The sequence below is a fragment of the Giraffa tippelskirchi genome, chromosome 12 (assembly GCF_054371585.1).
Source record: "Giraffa tippelskirchi isolate mGirTip1 chromosome 12, T2T-mGirTip1v1.2.pri, whole genome shotgun sequence".
Taxonomy (NCBI): domain Eukaryota; kingdom Metazoa; phylum Chordata; class Mammalia; order Artiodactyla; family Giraffidae; genus Giraffa; species Giraffa tippelskirchi.
Genome location: NC_137286.1, coordinates 140,712,164 through 140,734,201, shown reverse-complemented (window position 1 = coordinate 140,734,201; position 22,038 = coordinate 140,712,164).

Genomic DNA, 22,038 nt, shown 5'->3' with positions numbered 1-22,038 from the left:
ATGGTAATCCAGCATTTATAAACCTACTAGCTCACTTAGAAGCACAACCACTGCCTACGCTGTATTTTACCTGAGCCCAGAGATCCTGGAAGACAGTGAAGGTTAAGAATTTCCCTCACTCTCTGACTTACTGCAAAGTACCCCCTTTCCTCATAGGCTTAGATAAGACATGCACACCTCCCTTGCTTACCTAGGCCTTCCCTGGTGGCTCAGACAGTAAAGAATCTGCCTACAATGCAGGAGGCCGGGGTTCGATCCCTGGGTCAGGAAGATCCCCTGGAGAGGGGAATGGCACCCCACTCCAGTATTCTTGTCTCGGAAATGCCATGGGCAGAGGAATCTGGCAGGCTACAGTCCATGGGGTCGCAAAGACACAGACATGACTGAGCGACTAACACTCTTGTTTACCTAAGACAAGGCCAGACACAGACCCTCCAGTTCCTACTGTTGGGCTCACATAAGACTAGCTGAACCACTTGTGCCCAATGATAAAAATGCTTTTTAACCAAACTTTCATTAAGCTTCACTCCTTCCTCCAGGCTCTGAATGTTGGCCCACTCAGCCTGAACAGCAGACGGTCCCTCGTGAGAACAGGCTGGCCTCTGGGTCAAATATTCTCTGATCCTTTTTCTCATCATTTCCCCATACCTGATCCTTCTAGTCTTGATGACTCCTCTTTACAAGAGGGAAAACCCTTTTGGCCTAATTGTTGAGGCACTCACAGACCTTATGGTTACCGCTTTCTCCTCCCACCCCTGCACTCCTTAGAAATAAAGTCTCTCCCTACTAGGTACAGACTTGTGTTTCATTTGACATCATCAATAGCCAGGGGTGTCTAAGTGCCCCTGCTCTATGCAAAGAAATCTCCTTCTATTCTGTGTGAGTTGTGAGGACTAAACCACAGAATGAGCTGAGGCTATCAGAAATTGCTACAGACAACTATATTTGGGGGGTACTATCAGATTTAAAAGCTTATTATTTTTGTTGACCTGCAAACACAGCAGCTGACCAATCCCACCGTCCCCGCTCACAGTGGCCTGGGTCTAGTCTGAACAAAGAATTAAAAAGCAGTGAGGCCCTTCCAAAGATCCCATCAGAGTAAGAATGAATCCTGAATTGTTGGAAGGGACATGCGCACAGTGGTGCTTTGTGTATTAAAATGGCAAAGCTCCAAAGCAGATATAGGAACAACGACAGCTACAAAAGCTATCATTTCTTTATGGCCCCAGGCGTCCCAGTGGCTCAGCAGTAAAGAATCTGCCTGCAATGCAGGAAACACAGAAGATGTGGGTTCAGTCCCTGGGTTGGGAAGATTCCCTGGAGGAGGAAACGGTAACTCACTCTAGTATTCTTGCCTGAAAAATTCCATGGACAGAGGAGCTTGGCAGGCTACAGTCCAAAGGGTCACAAAGAGTCGGACATGACTGAGCAACTAAGTACACACACAAGCTGCTTACTAAACTGCTAGTCATTATACTTGCACTCGTGTCTGCATTCATGAATATGTCTACGAATTTTGTTTCTTTTATTTTTCTATTCCACAAGTATACATAGAAATATTCTCAGGAAACGAAATAGCTGTATTATTCACATAATTTCCTCAGTCTACTAATTAGAATGGAGTATTTATTTCATCTCCTCCAAAAATAGCCAAAAGTGAAACCAAAAGGAAATGGAGAGCAAAACTAAGAATACTTTCCATAAGTGACCTGGAGGTTGGCTGTGTCCACTGGTTTGGGCTTAATAATGTGATATTATATTCCATGATCTATATTTATTGTGAGCTCCATTTTTCACCAAGAGCAGGAAATGACATTGAGCAAAAGCAAACAAGTCACAGCAAAATTGAAAACAGATTACGTTCTGGCATTGTTTCTTTTTTCTCATCTTTCCAGTAGAAATGTTCTACCATATACATTATTTTAATAATCCAAAACGAAGCCCTGTGTGGTAAAGTAAACAAAGAAACAAGAGCAGAAAAGCCGCTGGATTTCAACTTCAGGGCCCATGGGAATGACAAAAGAGACAAAACAACACTTCAGAACATAGTGAAAAATTGGTTACTGAGAGCGAAAACTAGGCAGATGGGGAATGAGAATCATATACATAAATTAGAAGTTTTCCGTTGTGTGGAGCTTCAAGTTAAACCTCTCAATAATTAAAGTTAGCTTTACTGTAAACATTTTTGTGAACCGAGCAAATATTCACTTTCTCCTCACCCTTTTTCCTTAGCAGAGTAGGAAGTCGGGTGCAGAGAAGATAAAAGTTCTTATGACACAGCCCAAGATGGAGGAGAAAGATTTGGGAACTACCTCATTTCATTCACCAGGCAACAAAATTTTATACAAAGGTCCCAAGTAATCCACAGAAGCGCCAAGTTCAGAGGACTTTAAGGAACCTGATTCTAGCTCATCCCCTGCCCATACAGTAGTCACCAATTCCATTTTTTGACTAAGCTGGTTCTGCCATTTGCACCCAAGAGTCCTAACATATACCTGCTACGTGGTTATTACTGTAACAACTTCTATGTAGCACTTTCTATATGGCAGGCACTCAAAGTGCTCTTAGTACACAACCACCCAAAGTGGGGACTGACCATTCCTGTGCTACAGACGGCATATCCGAGGCATAAAGAGGTTAAGTACATTGTCCAGCCCCTTCATGGATCACAGCTTTGACATGGTGAAGGGGCTTGCATAACTCAATAAAGCTATGAGCCACGAAGAATTGATGCTTTCAAACTGTGGTGCTGGAGAAGACTCTTGAGAGTTCCTTGGACAGCAAAGAGATCAAACCAGTCAATCCTAAAGGGAATCAACCCTGAATATTTATTGGAAGGACTGATGATGAAGCTGAAGCTCCAATACTTTGGCCACCTAATGCAAAGAGCCAACTCATTGGAAAAGACCCTAGTGCTGTGAAAGATTGAGGGCAGGAGGAGAAGGGGGCAGCAGAGGAAGAGATGTTTAGATGGCATCACTGATTCAATGGACATGAGTCTGAGCAAACTCTGAGAGACAGCGGAGCACAGAGCAGCCTGGTGCGCTGCAGACCGTGGGGGCCCGAAGAATCGAACATGACTTAGCAATTAAACAACAGGCACTGTCCAAAGTCACTCACCTGTGAAGAAAGGGAGCAAGGACGTAGACTAGAGGACCATCTGGATCTCTGCTTTTTAATGTTTTATTATTGTGGCAAGTCACATAATATAAAGCATACTATTTTAACCATATTTAACTGTACAGTCCAGTGGCACAAAATACATTCACATAGTTGTGCAACTCTCACCATCATCCATCTCACGAATTTTTCACTTTCCTAAGCTGAAACTCTGTCCCCACTCAACAGTAAGTCCCCATTCCCCAGGCGTTCCTAGTGGCTCAGGGATAAAGAACCTGCCTGTCAGTGCAGGAGATGAGGGTTCGACCCCTGGGTTGGGAAGATCCCCTGGAATGGCAACCCACTCCAGCATTCTTGCCTGGGAAATCCCACAGACAGGGGAGCCTGGCTACAGTCCACGAGGTCACAGGGAGTTGGACACGACTGAACAACTGAGCACGTACGCACGCATGTGTGAGGGGAGAGGCACCCAGTGCTGGGCCACGGTGTTTACGTGCAGTGAGAATAGAAAACTTATTGACCAAGAGGATTCCCACCCATTAAATCATCAAGAAAACTACTCTGCTTTAACAGGTATTCAAATAGAAGTTGGCAAGAACAAGCATTTGAGTTAAGAGTGCCCTGAAAGTCAAACTGGAGAGTCACTGCAATTGCTGTTTATCAGCAAAGATTATAGAAATAGAGCATTTATTTCTGTTCGCAAATTAGACAAATGTGAGAATTTGATAAAATTTTAAAACCCAAAGAAATAGAATCAGAGGAATTAGGTAATATAATCCAAAATTCTTACAAATGGGGGCAGAAAATAAGACCCGAGGAGTCGGTTCTCATAAAGCTTACAGACCTAGATAGCCACAGAGCCAAGTGTCCTCCAACCCCGACTTAAATGCTGATTCTTAACAAGTATGAACAGGGACTTGGGAAACCTGACATCAGCAAGATGGCAAAACAGGAGATGCCAACCCTCATATTTCACAGAAACATCCATTTTGACAAACATCCAGAGATACATCTCTATGAGGACCTGGAGGTCCAGTGGAGAGGTCACAAAGCCCTTTTAAGCAAAAACCAATTCACAGAAATAGAACAAGCAATCCTAAAATTCCTAGGGAGCCAGATACAGTGAGGCCAACAGATCAGGAGATGAGTATTGTTGAAGTATTGTTGTCCTTACAGGACCCAAGAGGAGGAAGCACACCCCGGGGGCAGGATCGCTCGGGGAAGAACTAGGGTTGGACAGGAGGCCAAGGAAAATGTGGGCAAGACAACGATGTAGGTTCGGGTAGCAAATATGTCTCGTTAGGAATAAGTGAAGGATAAGCATATGACATAAAATGAAATCCAAGCAACTCTCTTCAGTTAGTATACATTGCAAATGCTTCCAGTAATTATGAAAATACATCTTCCATGGTAGCTCAGTGGTTAAAAAATCTCCCTTCCAATTTCCGATCCAAGGGTTTGATCCCTGGGTCAGGAAGATGCCCTGGAGAAGGAAATGTCAACCCACTCCAGTATTCTTGCCTGGGAAATCCCCTGACAGAGGAACATAGCAGGCTACAGTACATGGTGGTCACAAAAGATTCAGACTCGACTTAGCAACTAAACAACGATGACAATTCTAAAAATAAAATGATGGGCACGCTGATCCCCACTCTAAGTTCAGTTCAGTTGCTCAGTCGTGTCTGACTCTTTGCGACCCCATGGACTGCAGCACGCCAGGCCTCCCTGTCCATCACCAACTCCTGGAGTTTACCCAAATTCATGTCCATTGAGTCGGTGATGCCATCCAACCATCTCATCCTCTGTTGTCCCCTTCTCCTCCTGCCTTCAATCTTTCCCAGCATCAGGGTCTTTTCAAATAAGTTACCTCTTCACATCAGGTGGCCAAAGTATTGGAGTTTCAGTTTCAACATCAGTCCTTCCAGTGAATATTCAGGACTGATCTCCTTTAGGATGGACTGGTTGGATCTCCGTGCAGTCCAGGAGACTCTCAAGAGTCTTCTCCGACACCACAGTTCAAAAGCATCAATTCTTCGCCACTCAGCTTTCTTTATAGTCTAACTCTCACATCCATACATGACTACTGGAAAAACCACAGCCTTGACAAAACGGACCTTTGTTGACAAAGTAATGTCTCTGCTTTTTAATATGCTGTCTAGGTTGGTCATAACTTTCCTTCCAAGGAGTAAGCATCTTAATTTCATGGCTGCAATCGCCATCTGCAGTGATTTTGGAGCCCCCCCAAAAATAAAGTCAGCCACTGTTTCCACTGTTTCCCCATCTATTTGCCATGAAGTGATGGGACTTGATGCCATGATCTTAGTTTTCTGAATGTTCAGTCTTATGCCAACTTTTTCACTCTCCTCTTTCACTGATATAGTAATAATTGAAATAAATGAAGTGAAAGTTCCTCTCCTCCTTCGCTGATATAATAATAATCGAAATAAGTGAAGTGAAATTTTCTCAGTCATTTCCCCATGGGCTCTTTGCACTTCTATGGACTGTAGCCCACCAGGCTCCTCTGTACATAGGATTCTCCAAGCCAGAATACTGGAGTTTGTAGCCACTCCCTTCTCCGGGGGATCTTCCCAACCCAGGGATTTAACCCAGGTCTCCGGTGGATCCTTTACCATCTGAGCCACCAGGGAAGCCTTTGCACAATAAATGTAATGTACTTGAATCATCCTGAAAAAACATCACCACTCCCCATCAGTGGAAAAACTGTCTTCCATGAAATCAGTCTCTGGTGCCAAAAAGGCTGGGGATCGCTGCTGTAGAACACAAGCTCGCACCTCCCATTTCTCTGCTCAGAGAAGGAAGTTTCCCTTTGTTTCTGACCCAAACTCAGGCTCATTCTGTTGGCTCTCGTGACACAAGGCAGGAAGACCCTTATTGGGGGCTAAGTTGGGAGAACTGGCAACAAAACATCTAAGCCCTTGCTGATGGCCCCTCAGGGATGAAATGTTTGGTCAGCTGACCTGAAAACAGAAAGGTAGGACCCTGAGATGTGGGAAGGGGTGGGGTTGACAAGTGAGTCAGGAAAGAAGGAAGGGTCTTGAATCTTTGGAAACTAGATTAAAGTGTTAGTCACTCAGTCCGTTCCGACTCTGTGACCCCGTGGACTGTAGCCCACCAGGTTCCTCTACCCACGGAATTCTTCAGGCAAAAATACTGGAGTGGGTTGTCATATCCTCCAGGGGATTTTCCCAACCCAGGGATCCTGTGTCTCCTGCATTGCAGGCAGATTCTTTACCATCTGAGCCACCAGGAAGCTACATACTTCAGCCCTATTCTGAGAACGCTCTGGGCTGCATTAGGAGCCAGAATCTGTGGATGAGGGCAGGCGTGCAGGGCAGGGAAACTTACAGGAGACCACACCCACCCCAGGACCCTTGGGAATAAGGAAAGATGCCCAAACAATCAGGGTTGGCATCCTCCAATTTTCAAATACCTTGGCAGTCACTTGAGAGGCAACCTGTTTACCAAGTCAATCATGTGAGGAGTATGGTCTCAAACAGAGACACTCAATTGCCCATATCATCAGGTAAAATGAAACCTAGATTGCTAATATGAAAGTTTTCATCACTGTAGACCTGTCAGGATGGATCAGAGCAACTGATACATAAAGATTGGCCTATTAACTATTAACGAATTAATGTTTAAGATTCTCCTCACCTTGATTTAAAATTCCTTTATATTTAAAAGATTCTTTCCTTTGGATAGGAAAATCCTGGAGAATTGTCAGTGTCCTTGATGATGTAAATGTTTTTGCCCTCAGGATAATCAATCACTATAAAATCATGCTGGTCACTGGGAACTCCCACATGGCACAAAGGACTTTTCAGAGTCCTGTGCTAAGGGACCCGACAAAATTTCAGCCTGGCTTCTACCCATACTGTGCTGTGTCCCACAGGTGCCCCCAGCCCTCCATGCTGCATGTTTGTTCAAGAAAACACAATGCTGCCAAATTGAGGGGCTTCCCAGGCGGCGCTAGTGGTGAAGAACCTGCCTGCCAGTGCAGGAGATGTGAGAGACGCAGGTTCTATCCCTGGATCGGGAAGATCCCCTGGAGAAGGAAATGGCAACCCACTCCAGTATTCTTGCCTGGAGAATCCCATGGACAGAGGTGCCTGGCGGGCTACAGTCCATGAGTCGCAAAGAGTCGGACACGACAGAGCAGCTGAGCATGCACACATTCCAAATTGAGAAATGTACATTGTCCCAACTCACATTGCTAAATCATTATCAGTAATTGCCATTTACTCGCCTGCAATTTTCCATTTCCCCATCTCCCTCCTAGCCTCTTTTTTGTTCCCCTGCCTTCACTTCTCCACAATTCCCTTTTGTTCCTCCTCCCTTGACAAACCTCAGTCACCTTGTCTTAATTGCAGTTGAACTCAGCTGACCCTGGAGTCTCTCTTCCCTACTGCAGTTGTCTGAATAAAGGCTACCTTGCCACCAGCATCCAGCCTGGTTTCCTCTGACATTGGCAGAATCAATTAACCAGAATCATTCAGTCTTATCACCAAAAGGTGGCTCCCTGTTTCCCTCACGTTCCCATGTGTAAGCTCTAGGTCAGGGATTGAATCTTCTGGCAGAAGAATCAAAAGATAGCTTTCAGAGAGCAGTGTTCCAGACATTCATGAGGCCATGACATCACTCTGAGATGATGTCACCACCTGCAGACTGTCCCTGGGACGGAGATATAATCCCCAGGACACCTACAGCCCACTAGCAGGTGACTTTGTGACAGCCAGCTGCCAGCCCAAGATCCAGCAGAACAGGAATAGACTGTGGAGCACTAACTGGAACTGAAAAGTGTAATTTAATTGTGGTTAATGTCCTTTTTCTCACAGCTATTGACCAGAAACAGACTGCCAGATATTTCTCTAGCAAAGTTGGGTTTGTTTGGGATTCTCAGAGAATTACAGGGCTCCCCTGGTGGTTCAGTGATAAAGAATCTGCCTGCCGATGAAGGAGATGTGGGTCCGATCCCTGGGTTGGGAAGATCCTCTGGAGAAGGAAATGGCAACCCAATTCTAGTATTCTTGCCTGGAGAATCTCGTAGGCAGAGCAGCCTGGTGGGCTGCAGGCCATGTTGCTACTGCTGCTGTTGTTGTTGCTATTCAGTCACTAAGTCATGTCGGACTCTTTGCAACCCGTGGACAGTAGGAGGCCAGGCTTCTCTGTCCCTCACTATCTACTGGAGCTTGCTCAAACTCATGTCCATTGAGTCAGTGATGCCATCCAACCATCTCATCCTCTGTTGCCCCCTTCTCCTCCTGCCCTCAATCTTTCTCAGCATCTCATTGGGTCTTTTCCAGTGACTCAGCTCTTTGCTTCAGCATTAGTCCTTTCAATGAATATTCAGGGTTGATTTCCTTTAGAGTTGACTGGGGTTTGATCTCCTTGCTGTCCAAGGGACTCTTAAGAGTCTTCTCCAGTACCACAATTTGAAAGCATCAATTCTTCAGTGCTCAGCCTTCTTTATGGTCCAACTCTGACATCCCTATATGACTACTGAAAAAATCATAGCTTTGACTACATGCACCTTTGTCAGCAAAATGATGTCTCTGCTTTTTAATACACTGTCTGGGTTTATCAAAGTTTTCTCCCAATAAGCAAGCATCTTCTTTTAACTTCATGGCTGCAGTCACCATCTGCAGTGATTTTGGAGCCCAAGAAAATAAAGTCTGTTTATTTTCTCCTGTTTCCACTTTTCTCCTTCTATTTGCCATGAAGTGATAGGACTAAATGCTGTGATCTTCATTTTTTGAATGCTGAGTTTTAAGCCATTTTTTTCACTCTCCTCTTTCACCCTTATTAAGAGGCTCTTTAGTTCCTCTCTGCTTTCTGCCATTAGAGTGGTATTATCAGCATATCTGAGGTTGTTGATATTTCTCCCAGCAATCTTGATTCCAGCTTGTGAGTCTTCCAGCCCAGCATTTCACATAATGTACACTGCACAGAAGTTAAATAAGCAGGGTAACAATACACAGCCTTGATATACTCCTTTCCCAAGTCTGAATCTGTCCGGTGTTCCATGTCCGGTTCTAACCGTTGCTTCTGGACCTGCATACAGGTTTCTCAGGAGACAGGTAAGGTGGTCTGTTATTTCCATCTTCTTAAGAATTTTCCTCAGTTTATTGTGATCCACACAGTCAAAGGCTTTCATGTAGTTCATAAAACAGAAGTAGATGTTTTTCTGGAATTCTCTTGCTTTCTCTATGATCCAATGATTGTTGGTAATTTGATCTCTGGTTCCTCAGCCTTTTCTAAATCCAGCTTGTACATCTGGAAGTTCTCAGTTCACATATTGTTGAAGCTTAGCTTGAAGGAGTTTGAGCATTACCTTGCTAGCATGTGAAATGGGTGCAATTGTACAATAGTTTGAACTTTCTTTGGCATTGCCCTTCTTTGGGATTGAAATGAAAAGTGACCTTAGGCCATGGGGTCACAAAAGAGTCTGGCAAGACTTAATCACTAAACAACAATACCAGAGAATTGCAATTCAGGGTCTGCAACTACTAAGATCCATGTCCAAGTCCCCTTATAGCAAGGGAAGGACTCTTTTATAGAGAGGAAAGGAAGTTGCAAGGGTTGTAATCAACAAAGAATGGCTTTTCAGTGGATGAAATCTTGCCAAGCGAAAGGAGTCTACCTTCTTGAGTAGTTCAGTTCAGTTCAGTTGCTCAGTCGTGTCCGACTCTTTGTGACCCCACGGACTGCAGCTCGCCAACCTTCCCTGTCTTTGAGTAGGGGTGGGACAGTATCCTTGCAGGGTGTCAGAGCTCCCCCTTCTGGCCACTTGATTCTAGTCTGCTTAATTAATTTTTTAATAAACATGTCTGTTTATTAACTTTTTACACCACCATAGAAAAAAACTCTTTCATTTCAATCTATCTTTTATTTCTCGTATTTAGCAGGCTAATCCTATGCAAACTGCAATAAAACACTCATGGAATGGTACCTGGCTCCCAATCTCTTTTCAGAATTCAGAGGAAATACTATATGAGAAATTTCTATATAAGTTATAGGCTAATAAATTGACAAGAGAATAAGGATGATGAGTCTGAAGTGCCTACACTGAGTCCCTTACTTCTCACGGCAGGGTAGTCATTTACACAGGTTCAATTAAAATCTATCTTTGTCAGGATGTAATATAAACCAAATTTATAACCATTGCAGAAATGTCTTATTTAAGTCACATTTAATTGAGTATGAAAGGCCCATTATTAAAGAACAAGGACTCTATTTCACGTGTAGAAACGATGCCTACAAAAACCTTGAAGGAACATGTCTGATGCTTGCTCTCTGATTTATGGAGTTCCAGCCTTAATAGAAGTCAAGGCGTGTACTTCCTGGCAAGCTGGGACAGGCAAACCTGCTGCGATAAATGTTTATGTCTTCCAGTTCCTATGTCGAAATTCTAATCTCCAGTGTGATGGTGTTAGCAGGTGGGGGTCTTTGGGACGTGATTAGATCATGAAGGTGGAGCCCTCTTGAATAGAATTGGTGCCCTTCTTAAAGGGACCCCAGAGAGCTTCCTCACCCCTCCCTGTATGTGAAGACACAGTGAGAAGACAGCAGTCTATGAACCAGGAAGCAGGCTCTCACCAGACATCCAATATGCAGGCACCTTGATTTGGAAAAGACCCTAATGCTGGGTAGGATTGGGGGCGGGAGGAGAAGGGGACGACAGAGGATGAGATGGTTGGATGGCATCACCGACTCGATGGACATGGGTTTGGGTAGACTCCACGAGTTGGTGATGGACAGAGAGGCCTGGCGTGCTGCAATTCATGGGGTCGCAGAGAGTCGGACACGACTGAGCGACTGAACTGAACTGAACTGATTTTGATTTCCCAGACTCCAAACTGTGAGAAATTTCTGTTACTTAAAACCTACACTGTTCATGGTATTCACTACAGCAGTCTGAACAGTCTAAGACAGGAGTCCTCAACCTCGAGGAGCTAATGCCTGATGATCTGAGGTGGAGCTGATGTAATAATAATTGAAATAAAGTGCAGAATAAAGGTAGAGGGCTTGAATCATTTCAGGGCTTGAATCCTGAAATCACCCACCCTAACGGAAAAGTTGTCTTCCATGAAACAGGTTCCTGATGCCAAGAAAGGTTGGGGACCACTGGTCTAAGACACATGGGATCAAAGAAAGAAAATAAACCTTACAGGTGCTGCAGGATAAACCTGGTTAGCATTCTTGGTTCTTAGAATGAAAATAGGTGAACAATAAAAGCAATACAGAACATTTCTGTCATAATGGAAATGTTCAAAAATATGACTCAAAGAGCTTTGTAAAGGAGTTACAGACACAATTTGACTCTAACCTGCTGATGAAAAAGTTAATCAGCTGATGTAGGAAAGAATTGGGAAATTTTATTTGAGCCAAATTTGAGCATTATACCTGAACAAAACATCTGAAAAATCTCTGAGAACTGCTCTACTGGTTAGAAATGAAGGCACAGTTATGTAAGTTTTTTGAGGCAAATAGCTGTACATCAAATGATGTATTCTTGACAGTTTACATAATCCAGATCTAAATGTCATACTGGTGGGTCTTGAGACCTCTTACAAGATCAAGAAGGAATGCTATTTTTAAAGAGTTGTCCATGCAGGAGACGCAACCCACTCCAGTATTCTTGCCTGGAGAATCCCATGGACAGAGAAGCCTGGCGGGCTACCATCCATAAGGGCACAAAGAGTCGTACACGACTGAGCACACACACGCACTTGTTGATGCTGGGTGAGTGTTCCTCTTTATGGTTGAGCGGGTATTGCTGGGGTGGAGGAGTTTTGGTCAGTGCAAAACGCAGATAAACAATGCTTGGTGTGGGGAGAGAGGTGGCCAAAGAGCAGAGAAGAATTTTTATGTTTAAATTTTTCTTCTCTTGCCATAAAATATTAATTTTATTTCACAAACCGTAACATCCAAGCTTAAGACAAGCAGGTCGTACCGTAATTACCATCTCTCCTTTTTGTACCTTTGTCAATTAAACCATCCAGAGAGAACAAAACATCAAGTTAATGATCTTCCATCAGAAAATCTAGAGCAGACATATTTGGTCAAATTTATGCCATCCTCATAAGAGGACATGAAAACAAAGAAACTGACATTCTTATCCTTAGCTTAGCTCCATCTGATAGAAGAATACAGCAGGGCAGCTACCACAGCTCAGAAAAGATTTACATTTTTAAAAGCCATGCATTCCCTGAGATAAGCCTTGAATCACAGGGCCATTCTAAAGCCTTACAGAGATAAACTCTGATCCTGTTTCCTATTGTCAGAGACAAGACTTTCAATCAAAACAGAGCTGTCAACTGCTACATAATAATTTGAACTATAAATATAGCCTTCTCTCTTTATTCTGGGAGTCCAGTGACTCTGAAAGCTTGACTAAGTGATAAAAAAAAAAAAAAGTATATGAGTGGAATTTTGTACTGGGGAGAAGGAGGATATATTTCTTTAGAAAAACAATTTTTTTTTAATGAGTGGGAGGAGTGAAAACAGTTCAAGGTAACTGCCCAGCCATCATCCATAACAACTAAATCATGGTTTGCACAGCCTTTATTGGAATGGTTAAAGAAAACCACGGTTGGATGGGAAAGCAATAAAAACAGATTTTACTCAGGAAATATTGCAATAATGTGAAAGAGACCTCAGTGTGGAACTTGCTCAATTCCAAATAAGACAGAGATAAGTGGGAGTTTACATCCAAAGAGCAGAGTGGGGGTCATGCATGCTTCAGTCGTGTTGGACTGTTTGTGATCCCATGGACTGTAGCCCGCCAGGCTCCTCTGTCCATAGGGTTCACCAGGCAAGAATACTGGAGTGGGTTGTCATTTCCTCCTCCAGGCAATCTTCCCAAACCAGGGATCCAACCCGTCTCCTGCATCTGCAGGCGGGTTCTTTACCACTAGCGCCACCTGGGGGTCAGTAGATGGGAAATTAGTGAGAAAACACCAGGGACAGAAGGGATTCTGGTCAAACAGATCTAACAGGACTCTTGCAGCAGGCGGACTGGGTGATCAGACGTGCCCTGCGGCATGGTGCAGGATGAGGAGATTTGATCAGATATCTGCGGTGATCAGGTAGAAAGGATGGGGGATTCTCGCTAGACTGACTTAGCAAGATGCTTGCTACATCTGGGCTCTGAAGGATAACACCCATCAATGAGGCAGGGTCACAGAAAGGGCTCAGAGGAGCCTGTCTTGAGTTTGGTCAAGGAGAGAGTCAGTTGGCAAGGAACTGTGCTGGTGAGTGTCCTCAAGCTTATGTGATGGAGACCCGAGTTACCCTGGCAACAGAATCTCCCACTTGGGAATGTCTGCTGCCTTGACCGTGGAAGGTCACGCAGAAGTCTGTACCTGTCCGTGCCTGGTTTTGGTTCTGTGGTAGGGACAGATGGGCTCAGGCAAGGGAAGGTGATGTTTCCAGGAAAAGGAGCCAAGACTGGGGAGAGAAAGAAAGGAAATGGGAAGGGGGGGGAAGGCCAGGTAGGAAAAACTGGTGCAGGGAGTGAAGAAGTCAAGACGGGTGACAGGCGCCTATTGGTGCCTTTGCTCACCTTCGCGGCTATTAAAGCCCATCCAGGGGACCCTTAAACTCCAAACAGTGCCCTCTGCGGTGCCGAGTCCTTAGATAACTGGTGTCATACATCTCATGCTTTTGCACTCCTAAATCTGAAACTAATTGGACTTGGACTGAGGTTTTGCTCACCAAATTGTCAACTAAGCTCCATCAGGACACCCCAGAACCCTCATGGGGAGACGGAGCCAAGGGGACTGACCACGCCTGCCTCACGAGCTTTCCTGGAGAGTGGGGAGAAGGGTCGGGAGCGGCTCTCTGCCAGATGCTCCCTTCTCCAGATTTTGCACCCCGCCAGTGGATTCTCTGAACACGTACCTTCAGCCACAGTGACGTTTTACAGGCTTAATGTACACTTCAAAATCCAGATGGGGGAGTCCCCTGGTGGTCCAGTGGGTAAGAATCCACCGCCAACGCAGGGGACACAGATTTGATCCCTGGTCCAGAAGATTCTACCTGCCGCAGGGCAGCAAAGCCGGCGTGCCGGAACTATTGCGCCTGCGCTCTGGATCCCTCGCGCCATAGTCACTGAAGCCCGACAGTCGCACACGGCAACTACTGAGCTTGCGTGCTGCGCGGATGGATCCCGCACACCTAGAGTCCGGGCTTCGCAGAGACGCCACCGCATCCCAAGTAAGATATCCCTGCTCACCGCAGTTAGAGAAAGCCCACGGGCAGCAACAAAAAAGCGGTGCAGCCAAAAAGAACTATTAAAAAAAAAAAAAGAAGGAACTAAACTTCAGTTAAAAAAAAAATCCTATCTTGTGTAACCAAGCCATCCACGTCACCACTAACATCACAGGGAGCTCCTCAGATGGGCACCTCCATCCTTCCCTGCCCTGGGGGAGGCTGGTCTCCTCCCCAAGATACCCCAGCAGTCTCTCAGCTGCCCCCGCACCCACGTGATTCATGAGGCTGAAACTAAGCTCACCTCCTCTCAGCTGAGTGGAATAAGTACCAGGCTGGTTATGAAGAAATTCGATTTCTCTGGGGCTTCTCTGGTGACTCAGACGGTAAAGAATCTGCCGGCAATGTAGGAGACTCAGGTTCAATCCCTGGATCAGGATGGATCCTCTGGAGAAGGGAATGGCAACCCACTCCAGTATTCTTGCCTGGACAATTCCATGGACAGAGGAGTCGGGCGGGCTACAATCCATGGGGTTGCAGAAAGTCAAGACACAACTGAACGACTTAACACACACCAAGAAACAGAAGTCTACACATACACAGGACATCAGTTTTGATTCTTGAAAGTCTGATACCCAGAGAAGGACTATCCAGAATTATCAGATGACTAGTATCAGAATCATCAGAGGACTAATATCAGAATTATCAGAGGACTAATCAGAATTATCCAGAGCTCCTTTTATAAAGAATCCACATCCAGAGAGGAGTGTTTCCCAACAGGCCGGACACAATTTCCAGCACTTTCCCAGCTCCTCCTTCCACAAATGTCCCATGAGACTCCTTGAGTCTTGCTCCCCCTCCAGCCCTCGGGCAGTTAGATATGAATGAGACCAATACAAATCTACCTGAACTCTGGTTTGACCGAAAAACAAGAATCTTAATAATGCCTGATCATAACTGTTGGGCTTCCCTTGTGGCTCAGCTAGTAAAGCATCTGCCTGCAGTGCAGGAGACCTGGGTTCTATCCCTGGGTTGGGAAGATCCCTTGGAGAAGGGAAAGGCTACCCACTCCAGTATTCTGGTCTGGAGAACTTCATGGACTGTATAGTCCATGGTGTCGCAAAGAGTCCCAACTGAGCGACTTCCACTTTCACTTTCATAATTGGTTATATATTCCAGGAGGTGAGGACCAGCTCAACCTGGTTCACCATTGTACCAACAATACCACACAGTGTGCCCAGAACCTGCTGATATTTAACGTGCATTTGTTAAGTGAGTAAAAGAATGAAGGAATGAAGGCATCCCACCTTGTTAGGTTTTTGTGAATATCAATTAAGATCACATATGATTTGCAAACAACACTTCTCTGCAAATAATAGCTAAAAATAAATTAACTGTTATTGTTACTCTCAGAGGTCTCTACTGTAAGCATGGTTTATTACAAAAATTAAAATGAATCATATTTGTTGTAGAAATCATTCCCCAGAAAGAGCACATTTTTCTCAAATGCTAAAAATGGAAGAGATTCCTTATTTTGAAAGGCCTAATATTTAAGCCACTCGTGTATGATAATAAATAAACACATTTTATATTGAAAACATAAATACCATGTGTGAAGAATTCACAGTGAAATTAAAAGTGTCTTCAACCTTGAGAATCAGTGTAGAGAAATAAAAATAAAAAATGTCTTAGAAATAAGCATCTAACCATGTTTTTTCTGCTCTGAATACACACATACAAACACACCTCACACACAAGTAATAAAAGAAGGACTATGAGCCATTTTAGATGCTACAAGCTGGGAAGCTAAATCATTCTTCCAGAATGGAGGGAGAAATTGCTAGAAGCAGCAAATGAGGGCTAGAATTAGGCATCTCCTAGGACAGTCCCAGAAACAAGCCATCCTCCGGTGTGAGGGAAGAAAAGTTACTGATGACCTGGGGTGTCCAGAAGTAGCCATCAGAAAATGGAAGGAAAGTAAATTAAGCTGTCATCACAACTGTGACACGTGGAAAGTGAGGGACCCTGAAAAGGCAGGTTTCTCTAATGCATAAGAAAAGTTATCATCAAAAGGAGCACTGGGGCTTAGAATTTGGCAGCATTTATGCGACACAGTCCCAGGAAGAAAAACACTGCCTGGTGGACACGAAGAAGGTGGCTCTCTAATGAAGTGGAGGAAGAAATCCTCAGGCAGACGACAGAATTCTCCTCCTTGGCTTGCACCGATTCTGGGCTCAGCAGGCAGGTCTCTGGAGAGCGATTTCACCACCAGACGTGTCCATGCTGGGAGGGTTCTCAAGATTGTTCTCCTTTCATGTCATCAGGGTTTTCTCCTGGGGCCCTAGGCTGCACGTGTAACAGGCCACATTATCATGTCCACAATGGATCGACCACGTGACCACCGCCTGGGAGCCAAGGAACAGGAGGCCGCCAGCTGGCAAACAGCCACAGCCACTCAAGGCCGGCTCCTGTCTCTCCGTGTACCTTCTGGAAGGAGACTGGCCCCTCTCTGCATTCATCCTGCCCCAGCTGGTCCAGGGAATCAGCTCTGGGGTTGTTTGCCAATCAAAGGGGTTGCTTGTTGTGGCCTGGGGAGTGGGGGCAGCGTGTGCGTTTGTGTGTATGTGTTTTCCTCGGTTCCCAGTCCCTTGCCAGGGCACTGACATTCACAGCACTCAGCAACTCAGCCTTGCTGAGATCACAGACTGAGGACCAGCTTTATTCAGAGTGCAAGCAGATTTCTGTCTGCTAAATGCTTATGGGAGAGGTATGTCTCTTTAATTACGACGGTTGCTGATTTCCAGCTTACAGTCTTCAAACTGCAGCAGAAGGCATTTTCAACTGTGGGAGGTCTCAAAGGTAAACAGATTAGGTTCTCAAGCTTTGGGAGTCAGTCTTCTGAAACTCCTCACAGGGATTAGTGTAAACCCGTAAGTGGAAGATGCGCGGTTACAGAAGCATCTTCTAGCTTTGGAATTGTTCGGCCAGGGAATGGGCTTTCTTAAGAAGGATGAATTTCTTGTCAACAGAAGAAGAGGCTACCATGCTAGCAAGCTCCCAGATTCCTTATTGTTGTGGTTCAGTTGCTCAGTTGTATCTGACTCTTTGCGACCCCATGGACTATAGCACACCAGGTTTCCCTGTCCTTCACCATTTCCTGGAGTTTGCTCAAACTCATGTCCATTGAGTCAGTGATGCCATCCAACCATTTCATCTTCTGTCACCCCCTTCTTCTTCTGCCTTCAATCTTTCCCAGCATCAGGGTCTTTTCCAATGAGTCCGCTCTTCACATCAGGTGGCCAAAGTATTGAAGCTTCAGAATGAGTCCTTCTAATGAATATTCAAGGTTGATTTCCTTTAGGATTGACTGGTTCCTTATAGAAGGTGTTTCAATTACTGTGTTTCTAGATGCATATATACACACATTTGGAATTTTAAAAATTCACAGCTTGTGTGATTATTTCAGTCATCAAAAGCAGAAATAAATAAATAAAATGGAAACTGAAACCTTTCTTAAATTACCTTGACTGTTAGTGCTTGAGGTGATACAGTTTAGTTCAGTGCAGGTGGGGGCAGCGTGGAGATCTTTGTGGATCTTCCAGCAGGATTTAGAGAAATGCTGTCCAACTTTCAAGACCAAAGTCTGGCCCTCTGTCTCCTGATCCCCTTTCCCCAGTGTTTGTGCTCAGTCGTGTCCCACTCTCTGCGACCCCGTGGACTGTAGCCAGCCAGGCTCCTCTGTCCAAGAAATTTCCCAGACAAGAATACTGAAGTGGGTTGCCATTTCCTCCTCCAAGGGATCTTTCTGACCCAAGGATCAAACCCGTGTCTCTTGAGTCTCTGGCATTGGCAGATGGATTCTTTATCTCTGCGCCACCTGGTGTAGACGTCTCCATGTCCTTAGTTTTGGGTCCTGATTGAGGGGAGCTTCAGCCTTCAAATGGCCACTGTCTCTGTGTGTGTCAGGGAGCTTTACTCTTCAGGGCCACCAGCACTACCCACAACCTTCACAACACAAGGATTATGGATCTAAGCCAGCAGGAGAATGAAGTCCTCTTTTGCTCAAAATGAAGTGTCACATGGACACAAACCCCTTACAATTGAAAATGAATAAATAAGAACTGAGAATGGGAAGCAACGCTGCCAATTTGTTGTTGATAACCTTTCCTGGCCCAGTTATTGAGCAGGGAATTGTTGAGACAGAAATACTGACATGTTGTGAACAAAACAGATTTGTCGCAGAATCATGCTGTGGAAAGGAGCTCAGAAATCACCCAGTTCGTAACCAGCATTCTTAGCCCTTCCAAAACAGCTGTTTCCTAATGCCACTTGTTGTTACTGTCATTGCTATTGTGGGGTTATTATTTGTTTTCAGGCTCATCTCCTCCCTGGAAGGAACAGTACCCTAGGCCTTTCTCTGGTTCCATTTTTCCTACTCTGTCTCCATTACTCATGCGCCAAATCCCCAACCTGAGGAAGCTGAAATAATCAGACCTAAATCAAATCCCTTATGATTATACAGTGGAAGTGAGAAATAGATTTAAGGGACTAGATCTGATAGAGTGCCTAATGACCTATGGACGGAGTTTCGTGACATTGTGCAGGAGACAGGGATAAAAACCATCCCCAAGAAAAAGAAATGCAAAAAAGTAAAATGGTTGTCTGAGGAGGCCTTACAAACAGCTGGGAAAAGAAGAGAAGCCAAAAGCAAAGGAGAAAAGGAAAGCTATACCCATTTGAATTCAGAGTTCCAAAGAATAGCAAGGAAAGATAAGAAAGCCTTCCTCAGTGATCAGTGCAAAAAATAGAGGAAAACAATAGAATGGGAAAGACTAGAGATCTCTTCAAGAAAATTAGACATACCAAGGGAACATTTTATGCAAAGATGGGCTTGATAAAGGACAGAAATGGTATGGACCTAACAGAAGCAGAAGCTATTAAGAAGAGGTGGCAAAAATACACAGAAAAACTGTACAAAAAAGATCTTCACAACTCAGATAATCACGATGGTGTGATCACTCACCTAGAGCTAAACATCCTGAATGTGAAGTCAAGTGGGCCTTAGGAAGCATCACTATGAACAAAGCTAGTGGAGGTGATGGAATTCCAGTTGAGCTATTTCAAATCCTAAAAGATGATGCTGTGAAAGTGCTACACTCAATATGCCAGCAAATTTGGAAAGCTCAGCAGTGGCCTCAGGACTGGAAAACGTCAGTTTTCATTCCAATCCCAAAGAAAGGCAATGCCAAAGAATGCTCAAACTACTGCACAACTGCACTCATCTCACATGCTAGTAACGTAATGCTCAAAATTCTCCAAGCCAGGCTTCAGCAATACGTGAACCGTGAACTTCCAGATGTTCAAGCTGGTTTTAGAAAAGGCAGAGGAGCCAGAGATCAATTGCCAACATCTGCTAGATCATCGAAAAAGCAAGAGAGTTCCAGGAAAACATCTATTTCTGCTTTATTGACTATGCCAAAGCCTTTGACTGTGTGAATCACAATAAACTGTGGAAAATTCTGAAAGACATGGGAATACCAGACCACCTGACCTTGCCTCTTGAGAAACCTGTATGCAGGTCAGGAAGCAACAGTTAGAACTGGACATGGAAGAACAGACTGGTTCCAAATAGGAAAAGGAGTACAGCAAGGCTGTATATTGTCACCCTGCTTATTTAACTTATATGCCGGGTACATCACGAGAAATGCTGGGCTGGAAGAAGCACAAGTTGGAATCAAGATTGCCAGGAGAAATATCAATAACCTCAAATATGCAGATGACACCACTCTTATGGCAGAAAGTGAAGAAGAACTAAAGAGCCTCTTGATGAAAGTGAAAGAGAGTGAAAACGTTGTCTTAAAGCTCAACATTCAGAAAACTAAGATCATGGCATCTGGTCCCATCACTTCATGACAAATAGATGGGGAAACAGTGGAAACAGTGGCTGACTTTACTTTTGGGGGGCTCCAAAATCACTGCAGATGGTGACTTCAGCCATGAAATTAAAAGATGCTTACTCCTTGGAAGGAAGGTTATGACCAACCTAGACAGTATATTAAAAAGCAAAGACATTACTTTGCCAACAAAGGTCTGTCTAGTCAAGGCTATGGTTTTTCCAGTAGTCATGTATGGATGTGAGAGTTGGACTATAAAGAAAGCTGAGCACAGAAGAATTGATGCTTTTGAACTGTGGTGTTGGAGAAGACTCTTGAGAGTCCCTTGGACTGCAAGGAGATCCAACCAGTCCATCCTAAAGGGGATCAGTCCTAGGTGTTCATTGGAAGGACTGATGTTGAAGCTGAAACTCCAAGACTTTGGCCATCTGATGTGAGGAGCTGACTTATTTGAAAAGACCCTGATGCTGGGGAAGATTGAAGGCGGGAGGAGAAGGGGACGACAGAGGATGAGATGGTTGGATGGCATCACCAACTCAGTGGACATGAGTTTGAGTAAACTCTGGGAGTTGGTGATGGACAGGGAAGCCTGGCATGTTGCAGTTCATGGGGTTGCAAAGAGTCAGACACGACTGAGCGACTGAACTGAACTGAATCTATCTTACTTCTCGGTATTCTGATCAGAAAAGAGGGACACACTCCAGCCTTTGACATTCACCTTCATCATAGTCTCTACTGATATCAAGTTACCTAGTCTGCATAGTTGGATACAAAGCTACATTGTGTGGATTTCATGTCAGTCAGATGGCATTTGCAAAGAAATAAATATTCACGAATATTCTACCACTTTGGTGATCCACTTACAAGGGAGGAATGAAACACCTGCTTTCGGTCTTCTGAGAATTACATCACTGTAAACTTAAATATGCATTGGAATCACATCCTCCAAAAACCATTACTAAGAAATATTTCCCTTGAATATGATCACCCAGCCACAGTGGGAAGAGGTTCTAGGCAAAGCATAACCCTGGAAGGAGGGCCAAACCCTACCGGCAGTCTGTTTTTGCAGTCTGCAAGCTAAGAACAGCTTTTCACCAATTATAAGATAATAAAGAAGAACACGAGATGGAGAACATAACAGCCAAGACAAAAGGTTGTCAAGCCCTGAACTAGACTATCATAGAATAAAGATGTATCGAAACTTCCCTCTGCTAGGGGTAAAGTTGATGGCATTCACGTTTCCAAAGTGAAAAATGGAAGCCACTTACCTAAACAAATTAGATGAAAGGAGTGACATGAGCTAGTGTATATAATAATTATTAGCCATTGACCCTATTTGTTCTTGCCATATTGACAGTTGGCAAAGTGCACATAAAGAAGATGCTTTTCCGTGATACCGTAGACTCTTTGTGACCCCCATGGATTGTAGCCCACCAACCTCCACTTCCATGGGATTTCCCAGGCAAGAATACTGGAGTGGGTTGCCATTTCCTTCTCGGGGGGGGGGGATCTTCCCCACCCAGGGATTGTAACAGATTGATTGTTACAAATGTACTACTTTGGGGGAATGTTGTAATGGGGAAGGCTGTGCACATGGACTGGAAGGAGGAGTCAGGGAATAAGTGGGAACTCTATACTTCTGTTCAATTTTGCTGTGAACCTGAAACTGTTCTAAAAAATGAAGTCTAATAAAGTTGTTGTTGTTGTTGTTGTTTTAAGATACTCTTCTGCTGTAGTAAAGGAGAGAGGAATGCCTCTACTGTACCAATAGGCAGCATATATTCCTCACTCA